Source organism: Ranitomeya imitator, chromosome 6 (assembly GCF_032444005.1).
Source record: "Ranitomeya imitator isolate aRanImi1 chromosome 6, aRanImi1.pri, whole genome shotgun sequence".
NCBI classification, from domain to species: Eukaryota; Metazoa; Chordata; class Amphibia; order Anura; family Dendrobatidae; genus Ranitomeya; species Ranitomeya imitator.
The window spans coordinates 351,335,471-351,348,966 of record NC_091287.1 but is presented as its reverse complement, the minus strand read 5'-3'; positions in this window follow the sequence as shown (position 1 = coordinate 351,348,966).

Genomic DNA, 13,496 nt, shown 5'->3' with positions numbered 1-13,496 from the left:
TTTATATTCAATAAATGCTACACAGTTGTCATTTGGATTAAATATACAACTCCATATTCACAAATATCATACTAAAATCATAGGCATAAATGGAAAATAGTTTATACATTGATGGATCGAAACAGAGAAGATGAACGTGATTTGATCAGGAACGCACAGCTAAAATGCTCTCTTCATCAGACACTGTTAAGGTTATCTTAGCAATACTTTTGCACTCCTGATAACATCTATATATTAGCAAGTGCCCCAAAATCATAACCCATCATATTAACATTTCTTAAAATCAAGAATGATGATCGAATAGTGAAATATTTGTATTCATAGGCACCGTGACGTCATCGCAGGTCCTTCACACACAGCATCCTGGGGAACAGAAGCCGCCGCGTGCACCGCTGAGGCGGGAAGACTACGGCGACCATCGGAAGGTGAGTATATCACTATTTTTTATTTTAATTCATTTTTTTAACAATTATATGGTGCCCAGTCCGTGGAGGAGAGTCTCCTCTCCTCCACCCTGGGTGCCATCCGCACATGATACGCTTACTTCAGCATGGTGGGCATAGCCCCATGCAGGAAGTAAGCGGATCAATGCATTCCTATGTGTGCGGAATCCCCACGATTCCGCAAATTAATGAACATGCAGCATTTTTTTCCGGAATGCATTTCCGCACATGAAAAAAACGCAGCATGTGCAAACAAAATGCGGATTGCATTCTTTTAATAGGATGCTTAATGTGAGCGTTTTTTTTTCGCAGTTTTATCACGTTTTATACCAAAAAAACGCGAAAAAAAGCAAAAAATCCGGAACATGTGCACACAGCCTTTGTCAGGACTCAGAACATTTTTTATTACCTTTTGTGCATTATTGCCCTTTTCCAAGATGGCGTCTTTAGTCTCATGTGCACTGTGACTTCCTGCTATATAACTCCACCCCAGGATTCAGTCTGTGCTAGAGTATTCTGCCTTGCATCCAGCTTCTGACTCTGGTGGCTCCCTGGCTTTGTCCCTGCTCCTGTGAACCTGTGTGGTGATCCTGCTACTCTGCTGAGTTCCTGCTGCATACACCAGTTTCCAGTAATCCTCCTTCATCTGGCTACTTGTGTTTACTTGCATCTGCATTTGTTGGACATGTATAAGGCTGCTTTCACACTTGCGTCGTGCACTGCACATCGCAATACGTCGTTTAGAGAAAACCGTCGTGCGACGGTTGCGCCGTGTTGTGGCGGACCGTCGGCAGCAAAAAATGTTACATGTAACTTTTTTGCAGCGTTGTGTCTGCCATTTCCAACCGCGCATGCGCGGCCGGAACTCCGCCCCCACCTCCCCGCAACTCATAATGGGGCAGCAGATGCACTGGAAAAATGCATCCGCTGCCCCCGTTGTGTGGCGCTTGCACAGTATGCGTTGGTACGTCGGGCTGATGCAGCGCGACGGCCCCGTACCGACGCTAATGTGAAAGTAGCCTAAGCTGTTGCTGCTCTGCAAAAACCTGAGACTATTACCCAGGCCTCCCTGGTTGAGCTAAGATATTATTTGACTAAGAGCAGAAAAATGCGGCAGCACTCACCCTGTAGTGGTCCAATGCTTTTATTCAAGACATGAGGATTTACAGCTTCACGGTCCGAGGGAGTGCAGGTGAACGGGAGGTGAGCAGGGAACGACGACGACCGTTTCGCGCTGATCAAGACAGCAACTAGGTGCTGTGAAATCTGCATTTTGTAAGTTCCACAGTTCATTTTTGACACGGGATCCCAATGGAACCACTGTCATAGCTGGTGAAGCCGCTGTAAGGTGAGTATAATATAGGAGTTGGGTGAGCTGTATGATCAGAGTCAGTAAATTGGATTATACCAGACACCAAAAGCATTAGAATTAATTTCGGAATACAGTGTATGCAAGCAAGGGCCTGTATTGTGGTTTGTCTGTCAGGCCTGAAATCCATGTCAGGAACATGTATAAGCCTCGTTTTACTTGGAAGCAGCCTCCTAAGTGGAAAGAGTCAGGAGAATGTATCTTTTGCATGGTTTTGAACAACAATGGACTAATTACAGGATATGTCCTAGAAAGTGTTGAGGTCTGGGGAGTGTATTACTCAGGTGACAGGCAGTGCTACACAGCTCAGGTAAAGGCCTTAGCGTGGCAATGACAATGTCCCAATATGTGTAAGGCTGTGGCCTGAATAGGTCTGTGGAGTGTATTAACCCAGTCTCTTAGATGTGCTTAAAATATATAGAAACTGGCCAATACCCCACCTATAATTTTTGCAAGGAACCAAATTTTGAAAATGTAAGGGAAGCAGCTGTTTAATACAGAGACAGAAGTCTCATTTAGGAGCATGGAAAAGTCAGCAATGGTCTTTGTCCAGGACCAGACAATGTAAATTGCTACCAAATATGTACTGTATGCCTTAGGCTAGGGTCACATTGCGTTAGTGCAACCCGTTTAGCGCTAGCGCTAGCGGGTTGCGCTAACGCAATGTTTTTAATGGGGCCGCGTCCTGGGGTCGCGGTAACGTCCCCGCTCTCGCAGATCCCCGATCTGCGAGAGCGGGGAATGGACCGCGGCCGCGCCTCGGACGCTGCAAGCAGCGTCCGCGGCGCGCCAGGAAACACCGGCGCGTCGCTAGCGCTTGCCGAGCATGGCACGCGCTAGTGCTGCGCGTTCCCATTGCCGTGAAAGGGCGCGCTAACGGACGCATTGCACGGCGTTAATTTCGCCGTGCAACGCTGTCCGTTAAGCGCGTTCCCATAACGCAATGGGAACCCAGCCTTATCTAACTAACAATTTGTGAACAGACATATATGCTGACAAGGGACAATGGAACGCTGCCCTGGGACAATGAACTGGACGTGGTTGCTGACTGTTGTGTCTGTGCAACTGCAAGTTGTGGACAGGAGGCCTCAGCGCCACCTTCCTGGACAGCAGCGAGGAAATTATGTAACAAAGGGGAAGAGCCAGTGGTTTCACCGTCAGACATATTTTGTACCCAGGTGTTCTGTTCACCTACTGGGGTGCTGGGTATTTGAGCAGTATATGGTGTAAGATAACAGAGGTATTGAGTCGCATTTCCCTTCAGAAAGGGATGTGTGGGTAAGATTTTCCAACTAACAGCATATGCATTTATATATATATATATATATATATATATAGCATGTTTCATTACTCATATTATTATGTGTAAGGCTGAAACCTGAAGAATTGTGCGGAGCATATTAATTCATGTTAAAAAATGCCCAAGTGCAGACCCAAAAAACATCAGGCTACCAGATACATGCTTAACCCCTTAGCAACATCGGGCATAATAGTATGCCGATGTCGGTCTTCCTCCCTTTGTTGTGTGCTCTGGCGCTGAGCACTAGTGTTGAGCATTCCGATACCGCAAGTATCGGGTATCGGCCGATATTTGCGGTATCGGAATTCCGATACCGAATTCCGATACTTCCCGCGTATCGGATACCGGAATCAGAAGTTCCCAGAATTCAAACTGAACGCAGCAGCCAATGAGGAATGATTGGAAGTGTGGGCACATCCTGTTTAGCATGGTGGGCATGTAAGTACTGGCAAGGCTGTGATTGGCTGCTGAAATTATGTCACTCTGCACTATAAAAAACGCTGCCGCCATTTTGCGCTCACTCTGCTGTGATTTCAGTTAGGGACAGGACGCTGTGTTCTAACTGAGGGCCAGTTGAGATAGCTAATTGCTTTATTTTGCTTTTCCAAGGCTAATTTAGCAAACACTGTGTTCACTGTTCAGTTCACCTTGCTCTTGCCTTGCAGCGCTGTTTTAACAGCGTTCTGCAAGGTCTCTGTGTGTGTGTGTGTGTGCAGCTCACTCTGTAGTCTGTGTGCAGCCATATACCCGGTTGTATTCAGCTCAGGGGGGGTTCACACTGCCTCACACAGTTGTCCTTTTTTGCTCATAGTGCAGCCTGCTGCACATTTTTTCTCAAATTTCCTATTAGTGTTTTTCCACCTGTCTCCAGCTAAATTGTGGAAAAACACTACATAGGATAACCTAGAGGGGGGTTTTTGGGCCTTGCAGCGCCGTTTACGGCTGTCTGCACGGTCTCCGTGTGAGCGCAGCTCGCCCTGTAGTCTGTGTGCAGCCATAGCCGGTTGGATTCAGCTCAGGGTTCGTTACTGCCTCATACCTTGAAAAAAATTTTCCTTTTTTTCAAATAGTGCAGCCTGTTTAAAATTTCAAAAAAAATTTCCTTTTAGTGTTTTTCCACCCGTCTCCAGCTAAATTGTGGAAAAACACTACATAGGATAACCTAGAGGGGTTTTTTTGGGCCTTGCAGCGCCGTTTACGGCTGTCTGCACGGTCTCTGTGTGAGCGCAGCTCGCCCTGTAGTCTGTGTGCAGCCATAGCCGGTTGGATTCAGCTCAGGGTGCGTTACTGCCTCATACCTTGAAAAAAAATTTCCTTTTTTTCAAATAGTGCAGCCTGTTTAAAATTAAAAAAAAAAATTTCCTATTAGTGTTTTTCCACCCGTCTCCAGCTAAATTGTGGAAAAACACTACATAGGATAACCTAGAGGGGGTTTTTTGGGCCTTGCAGCGCCGTTTACGGCTGTCTGCACGGTCTCTGTGTGAGCACAGCTCGCCCTGTAGTCTGTGTGCAGCCATAGCCGGTTGGATTCAGCTCAGGGTGCGTTACTGCCTCATACCTTGAAAAAAAATTTCCTTTTTTTCAAATAGTGCAGCCTGTTTAAAATTAAAAAAAAAAATTTCCTATTAGTGTCTTTCCACCCGTCTCCAGCTAAATAGTGGAAAAACACTACATAGGATAACCTAGAGGAGGGTTTTTGGGCCTTGCAGCGCCGTTTACGGCTGTCTGCACGGTCCCCGTGTGAGTTAAACTTGCTCTGTAGTCCGATCTGCAGAAGAAAAAAAAGGAAAGTTCACCAAACACAACTTAACACTTGTGTAGGCCACATTTGAAAAATAATAAAGTTTAGTCCACACTTTACAACATTAGTGTTTCTTACACCTGTTAGGAGGAGCATTTCAGGAATAAGCACACTAAGGCCTTAGTACTTTTCTGCTTATCTTTATCTGTCAACCAAGATGAAGAGGGCAGGGAGTAAGGCACGTGGGCGTGGGCGCGGAGCAGGGAGAGGAGCAGGGAGAGGACGTGGTGATTCTGTGCCTGCTGCGGGCACCGGTGACTCGTCGTCACTCAGTTTCAGCAGGGAACAGTCCTTCATGCGCAGCTTTGTCGGAGAGCGCCGTGCACCGCTGCTGCGTGAAGACCAAATTGAAGCCGTTGTCGGGTGGATGGCAGCTAACGCCTCGGCATCGACTTCAGTTAGTGCCACATCCTCTCAGGCACAGAGCACTGGAGAGCAGCCATCTGTCTCTTCACCACCTGCCAAATTGGCCAGGCAGTCAGAGAGCCCAGGACAGGAGCCGTCTCTATTTCTGTTCTCTGAATCTCTTGGCTTAGAAACAGGGGGCCAGCCAAGCAGCATTGGAGGAATGGAAGAAGAGGCAGTGTGCAGTGATGCCCAACAGCTTTGTCTCTCTGACTCTGAAGAGGCGGGTGGGCCAGTGCCTCCGGTGACCACAGCGCAGTACGCATCTGATGATGAAACTCAGGTGCCGCTTTCTGGTGCGTACTGTGCTGCCGAGACTACCCAGGAGGAGCAGTTGGTGGCAGAGGGTAGTGGAGATGATGAGGTCGTTGACCCATCGTGGCGTGAGGAACAGGAAGGTGGTGGGAGCAGCTCTGAGGAAGAGATTCCCCTTACGGGCCAAAGAGGGAGAGGGAGGGGGAAGACTGCGGAGCCTGTAGCCTCCACTTTGGCACCCGTTAGGAGCCTGTCTCTTTCCAAAGCCAAAAAGGGCGCTCCAAAGACTTGCAGTGCCTGGTCCTTTTTTGACACAGTTGCAGATGACATTTGTTTTGTCAAATGCAAGCTGTGTCATCAGAAAGTAAAAAGAGGGAAAAATGTCAGCAACCTCAATACCACAAATATGTGGAAACATGTGCGGACCAGGCACGCGGTGGAGTTACAGAAACACACTGAAGATGTAGGCCAACCAACAGCGGCAGCTACCACCTCTTCAGCTCGTGTTGCCTCTTCCTCCAGCTCACGCACAGCTGGTTTGGCTTCCTCCCAGGATCGCCATGGAAGAACCTCTGGCACTGTTGTCCAGAGACCTTGTGTAATTCCACCCACAGCACCACCTTCCCAGTCATCCTCACACTCCCAGTCTACTCTACAGCCATCGGTAGTACAGGCATGGGAGAAAAGGCGGGCATTCTCGGCCAACCACCCCCGAGCACAGGCTCTGAATGCAGGCATTGCCAAACTGTTGTCCCTGGAAATGCTCTCATTCAGGCTGGTGGAGACTGACAGCTTCCGTGACTTGATGGCATTGGCAGTCCCACAGTACAAGGTGCCCAGCCGCTTTTACTTCAGCAGGCAAGCTGTCCCTGCCCTGCACAGGCATGTTGAGGGAAACATAAAACATGCGCTACTGAACGCCGTCAGTAGCAAGGTCCACCTCACCACCGATGCGTGGACCAGTCAGCATGGACAGGGGCGATACGTTTCCCTCACTGCCCATTGGGTTAATGTTGTTGAGCCAGGTACAGACCGTGCGAGTGGCGCAGGACGTGTCCTGCCCACTCCAAGGATTGCAGGAATCCAGTCTGTACGCATTGACTCCTCCTCTTACACAAGTTCCTCAGAATCATCTCTGCAGGAGCCGTCACAGTCCACCTCCACATGGACCCGTGAACGTTTACCTATGACCGACATGAGCACACCGTGGCCAAACGTCAGCAGGCCGTCTTGAAACTAGTTTCATTGGGGAATCGAAGCCACACAGCGCAGGAGCTCTGGAATGCCATCAAGCAGGAGAGCGATGTGTGGTTACTGCCAGCGAATCTCCAGCCAGGCATGGTAGTGTGTGACAATGGCCGAAATCTGGTGGCAGCTTTGGCCCTTAGCAACCTCACTCACATCCCATGTCTGGCACATGTGCTCAATTTGGTTGTGCAGAGTTTTCTGAGGGACTATCCGGATCTTGATGCCCTGCTGCACAAGGTCCGCCTAGAGTGTGCTCACTTGCGGCGTTCCAGCTTGGCAAGATCCCGCATTGCTGCTCTGCAGCGCCGATTCCACCTTCCGGAACACCGCATCATATGTGACCTACCTACCCAGTGGAATTCCACGTTACATATGTTGGAGCGGTTGTGTGAGCAGCAGCAAGCAGTTATGGAGTACCAGCTGCATCAGGCGCAAAGAAGTCGCAGTCAGCGCCGATCAGACTTCACAACCACAGAGTGGACCACTATGAAGGACGTCTGCCAGGTTTTGCGTCCTTTTGATTATTCCACGCGGATGGCAAGTGCAGATGATGCACTAGTCAGCATGACTGTCCCCCTTATCTGCCTGCTTCAGCAAACTTTGCAAGGGTTAAGGGATGATTTTGTGGAAGAGGTGGAGGATGAGGAGTCACCTTTTCCATCAGCTTCTGGAGAGTCAGCGCCACGTGGTTCCTCACAAAGGGGTACGCAGGGGCCACTTTGTGAGGAGGATGAGGAGGAGTCAATGGAGGAGGAAGAGCTCCGTCCAGAGGAGGGAGCGACACAATTGTCCAGTGGTCAGTGTGTACAGCGAGGGTGGGGTGATGACGAGCGGGCAGAGATCATGTATCAAGCAGGGGACAGCGTTTCTGGGCCAGTTGGCAGTCTGCAGCACATGGTGGATTTCATGCTGCAGTGCCTGAGAAAGGACCGCCGCATCGACCACATTCTCAACATGCCTGATTATTGGGTGTTCACCCTCCTCGATCCTCGCTACCGGGACAACGTCTAAAACCTCATCCCAGCATTGACCCGGGAGCGTAAATTGCGGGAGTACCACGACACACTGGTGCATTCCATCATCTTCTCCAGTCCAACTGAGAAGAGTGCTGCTAGTGCTTTACAAAGCAGCTCAGTGCGTCGAGGCAGTGGGGAGGCTCTGCAAAAGAGGGAGCAGAAGCAGTGCCTCTGCCCAAGGCAAGCCCAGTATGGCACAACTCTGGCACACTTTTGTGTGCCCGCCCCAAATGTCTACACCATCACCGGCGGCTCCAGTCAGCAGGAGGCAACGGTTCCGTCAGATGGTGACAGACTACATGGCTTGCCCTCTTACTGTACTCCCAGACGGCTCTTCCCCGTTCAAGTTTTGGGTCTCGAAGCTGGATACATGGCCAGAGCTAAGCCAGTATGCATTGGAGGTGCTGGCTTGCGCTGCGGCTAGTGTGTTATCGGAACGTGTCTTTAGTGCCGCAGGTGGTGTACTAACAGACCGTCGCATGCGACTATCCTCCGATAACGTTGACCGGCTTACTTTCCTGAACATGAACCAGGCCTGGATCTCGCAGGAATTTGCCACTCCTCTGCATGATTAAGTAATTGGGTGTCATCCAGGTCTCCTGCTGTGTTCATCTTTCTACCACCTGAACTGCTATTCCTGGGCTCCAACACCGCCAGTTGCGGCTCAGAAGTGCAGGCTGCACAGTAAAAACATACGACCCAGTGTTATTGGGTTTCAGTAACGTCAGCTGATCCCCAGCTGTGTAGCCGGCAATGTGTCCTGCGACCGCCACGCTGGCACAACAACCTAAATGTAAGGGAACCTGTCCCCCCCCCCGTCGTTTGTTACTGAAAGCTCTTTTAGTTTAGCTCCTTGCACACGCAGAACTTAACACTTATAAAATGTGTTCACTGATACCGTTATACCGTCCCGGAGCTGGGACTTTCCTTCGTAATATGACGCAGCACAGCCGTCATTCCTACCCCCTTGGTGCCATGCGCTGCCTCCTCAGCGTTGTTTTAAGCTGTCACGGAGCCTGCGCTGTTCTGTTATCCCTTGGCCATGCCCTATTTGCGCTGCCTGTCTTCTGACATAATTTGGTGTCAGGCTGGCTGCGCCTGTGCGGCCGCGCTGCCCGAGATCCCGCCTCGCAGTGTGTTCTGATTGAATCACACTGTGGGCCTGGGATCCATGGGCATGCGCAGTGCATATCTTCCCCTCGGGCTCTCGCTCATCTCCCTCCGCCTTCTTTAGACTGTGCGCCGTCAGCTGATCTCTAATAGCATGCCACGACCGTGACACCGCACAGTCTGAAGAAGAGGGAAGGAGGGGAGTGAGAGTCAAGGATATGCACTGTGCATGCCCATGGATCCAAGGCCCGCAGTGGGATTACGTTAGACGACACTGCGAGGTGGGATCTGGAGCAGCGTGGACGCACAGGCACTGACAGCCTGACACCAAATTATGTCAGAAGACAGGTAGCGCTAATTGGGCATGGCCAAGGGATAACAGAACAGCGCAGGCTCCGTGACAGCTTAAAACAACGCTGAGGAGGCAGCGCACGGCACCAAGGGGATAGGAATGACAGCTGTGCTGTGTCCCATTACGAAGGAAATTCGCACCTCCGGGACGGTTTTACGGTATAAGGGGACACATTTTTAGTGTTTACTTCTGTGTTTGCAAGGAGCATAATTAAAAGAGCAACCTTTTCCTTTTGCATCCTTAGTGCTGCACAAGATGGCTCTTTCAGCTACAAACGTCTTGGGGGGGTGAAAGGTTCCCTTTCAACTTGCTCCAATCAGGCTTCGGCCTACACTCTGTTCCTCTGCTCCTCCTGCTGTCCCTGGGCTCTAACACCGCCAGTTGGTGCCTGGAAGTGCTGTCTGCACAGTCAATAGTCGCTCCTCTGTTATTGGGGTTCAGTAACGTCAGCTGATCCCCAGCTGTGTGTGCGGCAATACCTCCAATCTGCTCCTCCTGCTGTCCCTGGGCTCTAACACCGCCAGTTGGTGCCTGGAAGTGCTGTCTGCACAGTCAACAGTCGCTCCTCTGTTATTGGGGTTCAGTAACGTCAGCTGATCCCCAGCTGTGTGTGCGGCAATACCTCCAATCTGCTCCTCCTGCTGTCCCTGGGCTCTAACACCGCCAGTTGGTGCCTGGAAGTGCTGTCTGCACAGTCAACAGTCGCTCCTCTGTTATTGGGGTTCAGTAACGTCAGCTGATCCCCAGCTGTGTGTGCGGCAATACCTCCAATCTGCTCCTCCTGCTGTCCCTGGGCTCTAACACCGCCAGTTGGTGCCTGGAAGTGCTGTGTGCACAGTCTACAGTCGCTCCTCTGTTATTGGGGTTCAGTAACGTCAGCTGATCCCCAGCTGTGTATCCGGCAACGTGTCATGCGACCGCCACGCTGGCACAACTAAAATGAAAGGGGACCTGTCCCCAACCCAAGGCATTTGTTACTGAAAGAGCCACATTGTGCAGCACGAATACTGCACAAGGAAAAGGTCGCTCTTGAAATTATGCTCCTTGCAAACGCTGAACTACACACTCATGTAATGTGTCCCCTCACACCGTCCAACCGTCCCGGAGGTGGGACTTTCCTTTGTAATGTGACGCAGCACAGCCGTCATTGCTACCCCCTTGGCACCGTGCACTGCCTCCTTAGCGCTGTTTGATTCCGTCATGGACCCTGCGCTGTTATGTTATCCCTTGGCCATGCACAGTTTGCGCTGCCCGTCCTCTGACATCATTTGTTGTCGTCCTGGCTGCGCCTGTGCGTCCACGCTGCCCAAAATCCCACCTCGCAGTGTCGTCTAATGTGATCCCACAGTGGGCCTGGTATCAATGGCCATGCGCAGTGCATATACTAGCCTCTCACTCCCCTTCTTCACGCTTCTTCAGACTAGGCGGCGTCAGCTGATCCCTAATAGCATGCCACGGCCGTGACGCCGCACAGTCTGAAGAAGCAGGAAGGAGGTGAGTGAGAGGCGATGATATGCACTGCGCATGCCCATGGATCCCTGGCCCGCAGTGGGAGTACATTAGATGACACTTCGAGGTTGGATCTCGGGCAGCTTGGACGCACAGGCACTGCCAGCCTGACACCTAAATGATGTCAGAAGACGGGCACCGCTAACTGTGCATGGCCAAGGGATAACATAACAGCGCGGGCTCCGTGACAGAACCAAACAACGTTGAGGAGGTGGCGCACGGCACCAAGGGGGTTGGAATGACGGCTGTGCTGTGTCACATTACAAAGGAAAGTCCCACTTCCGGGACGGTTTGACGGTGTGAGGGGACACATTATATGACTGTGTACTTCAGCGTTTGCAAGGAGCATAATTTTCGGAGCCACCATTTTCCATGTGCAGTATTACTGCTGTACAAGATGGCTCTTTCAGCAACAAATGCCTGGGGGGGGGGGGTTAAAGGTTCCCTTTCAACTTGCTCCACTGCAGGCTTCGGCCTACACTCTGCTCCTCTTTGATTCCCTGGGTTTCAACACTGTCAGTTGCCACCTGGAAGTGTTGTCTACACAGAAAAAACACTAGCTGATGTGTCAGTGGGGTTCAGCACCGCCAGCTGTTCCCCTGCTGTGTAGTCGGCAACGTGTCCAGCACAAGCCACGCTGGCACAACAGAACAAAAGCTGCCACCAGTGCAGGCTTCGGCCTACACTCTGCTCCTCTCCTCCTCCTGCTGACCCTGGGCTCAAACACCGCTAGTTTTTGCCCGGAAGTGCTAGCTGCACAGAGAAAAACACCAGCCAATGTGTTAGTGGGGTTCAGCAACGCCAGCTGTTCCCCTGCTGTGTAGCCGGCAACGTGACCTGCAAACGCCATGCAGGCACAGGAACTGAAATTAAAGGGAACCTGGCCCCACCCCAAGGTGTTTCTATGTATAACAGCTACCTTGTACAGCAGTAATGCTGCATTTGAACAAGGTGGCTGACTTTTTATCCTTGCCAACGTGGAACTCAACACGTACAAAATGTGTCTCATTGAGACCATTCCACTGTCCCTGAGGTGTGACTTTCCTTTCTAATGACACGCACCACCCCCCTTGGTAGCGCTGCCCGTCTTCTGACATCATTGGTTGGCTGCCTGTGCCTGGGCGTCCGCCCTGCCCGACACAACCCCCCTCGTTGTCTCATATATTTTGGCTGCGAGGGTGTGATTGATGGGCATGTGCAGTGCATATGTTCGCCTGTCTTAACTCATCTCCTTCCGCCTTCTTCAGACTGTGCGTCCTCATTGCCGTGGTAGGCGATAAGGGATCAGCTGAGGCCGCCCAGTCTGAAGCAGGTGTAAGGACATGTGTGAGCGGCAAACATATTTACTGCACAAGGCCACGAATCCCAGCCACGCAGTGTGATTTGTTGAAAACACACTGCGGGTCTGGGATTCATGGCCATTGCTAACCGCATCGGCCAACATGAAATGAGGTGAGAAGACAGGCAGCGCTCACAGCGCATGGCCAAGGGATCACAATAGCGCAGACTCCTGTACAGCAAATAACAACGCTCAGGAGGCTGCGCCCAGCACCAAGGCGTTATTTATGTGCACCTGTGCTGCGTCTCCTTAAAAAGACAAGTCACACCTCCAATACAGAACTGAACTACTGTTCAATGGGCTAAATTGTGTACGTCTTTCATTCTGCGTGTGCAATGAGCAAAACTTAAAGAGCAACCTTTAACTTGTGGAGCTTGACTGCTGCACAAGGTGTGGCTCTTCAACATTGTAACACCTGAGGGTGGGTTAAAGGTTACCTTTGAAATTGGTTCAAGTAGGCTTCCGCCTACACTCTGCTCCTCCTGCAGACCCTGGGCTCTAACTACGCCAGTTGGGGCCCGGAAGTGCTGGCTGCACAGAGAAAAACACCCACCATTGTGTCAGTGGGGTTCAGCACCGCCAGCTGTTCCCCTGCTGTGTAGCCGGCATCGTGTCCAGCACAAGCCACGCTGGCACTACAGACCAAAAGCTGCCACCAGTGCAGGCTTCGGCCTACACTCTGCTCCTCTCCTCCTCCTGCTGACCCTGGGCTATAACACCGCCAGTTGTAGCCTGGAAGTGCTAGCTGCACAGAGGAAAACACCCGCCAATGTGTTAGTTGGGTTCAGCAGCGCTAGCTGTTCCCCTGCTGTGTAGCCGGCATCGTGTCCAGCACAAGCCACGCTGGCACTACAGACCAAAAGCTGCCACCAGTGCAGGCTTCGGCCTACACTCTACTCCTCTCCTCCTCCTGCTGACCCTGGGCTATAACACCGCCAGTTGTAGCCTGGAAGTGCTAGCTGCACAGAGAAAAACACCCGCCAATGTGTTAGTGGGGTTCAGCAACGCCAGCTGTTCCCCTGCTGTGTAGCTGGCAACGTGTCCTGCAAACGCCATGCAGGCACCTGAACTGAAATTAAAGGGAACCTGGCCCCACCCCCCCAGGTCTTTCTATGTATAACAGCCACCTAGTACAGCAGTACTGCTGCATTTGTACAAGGTGGCTGATTTTTTCTCATTGCCCACGTTGAATTAAACACGCAAAATATGTGTCTCATTACAGACCATTACAATGTCCCTGAGGTGTGACTTTCCTTTTTAATGACACTCACCACCCCCCTTGGTTGCGCTGCCCGTCTTCTGACATCATTGGTTGGCTGCCTGTGCGTCCGCCATGCCCGACACAACCC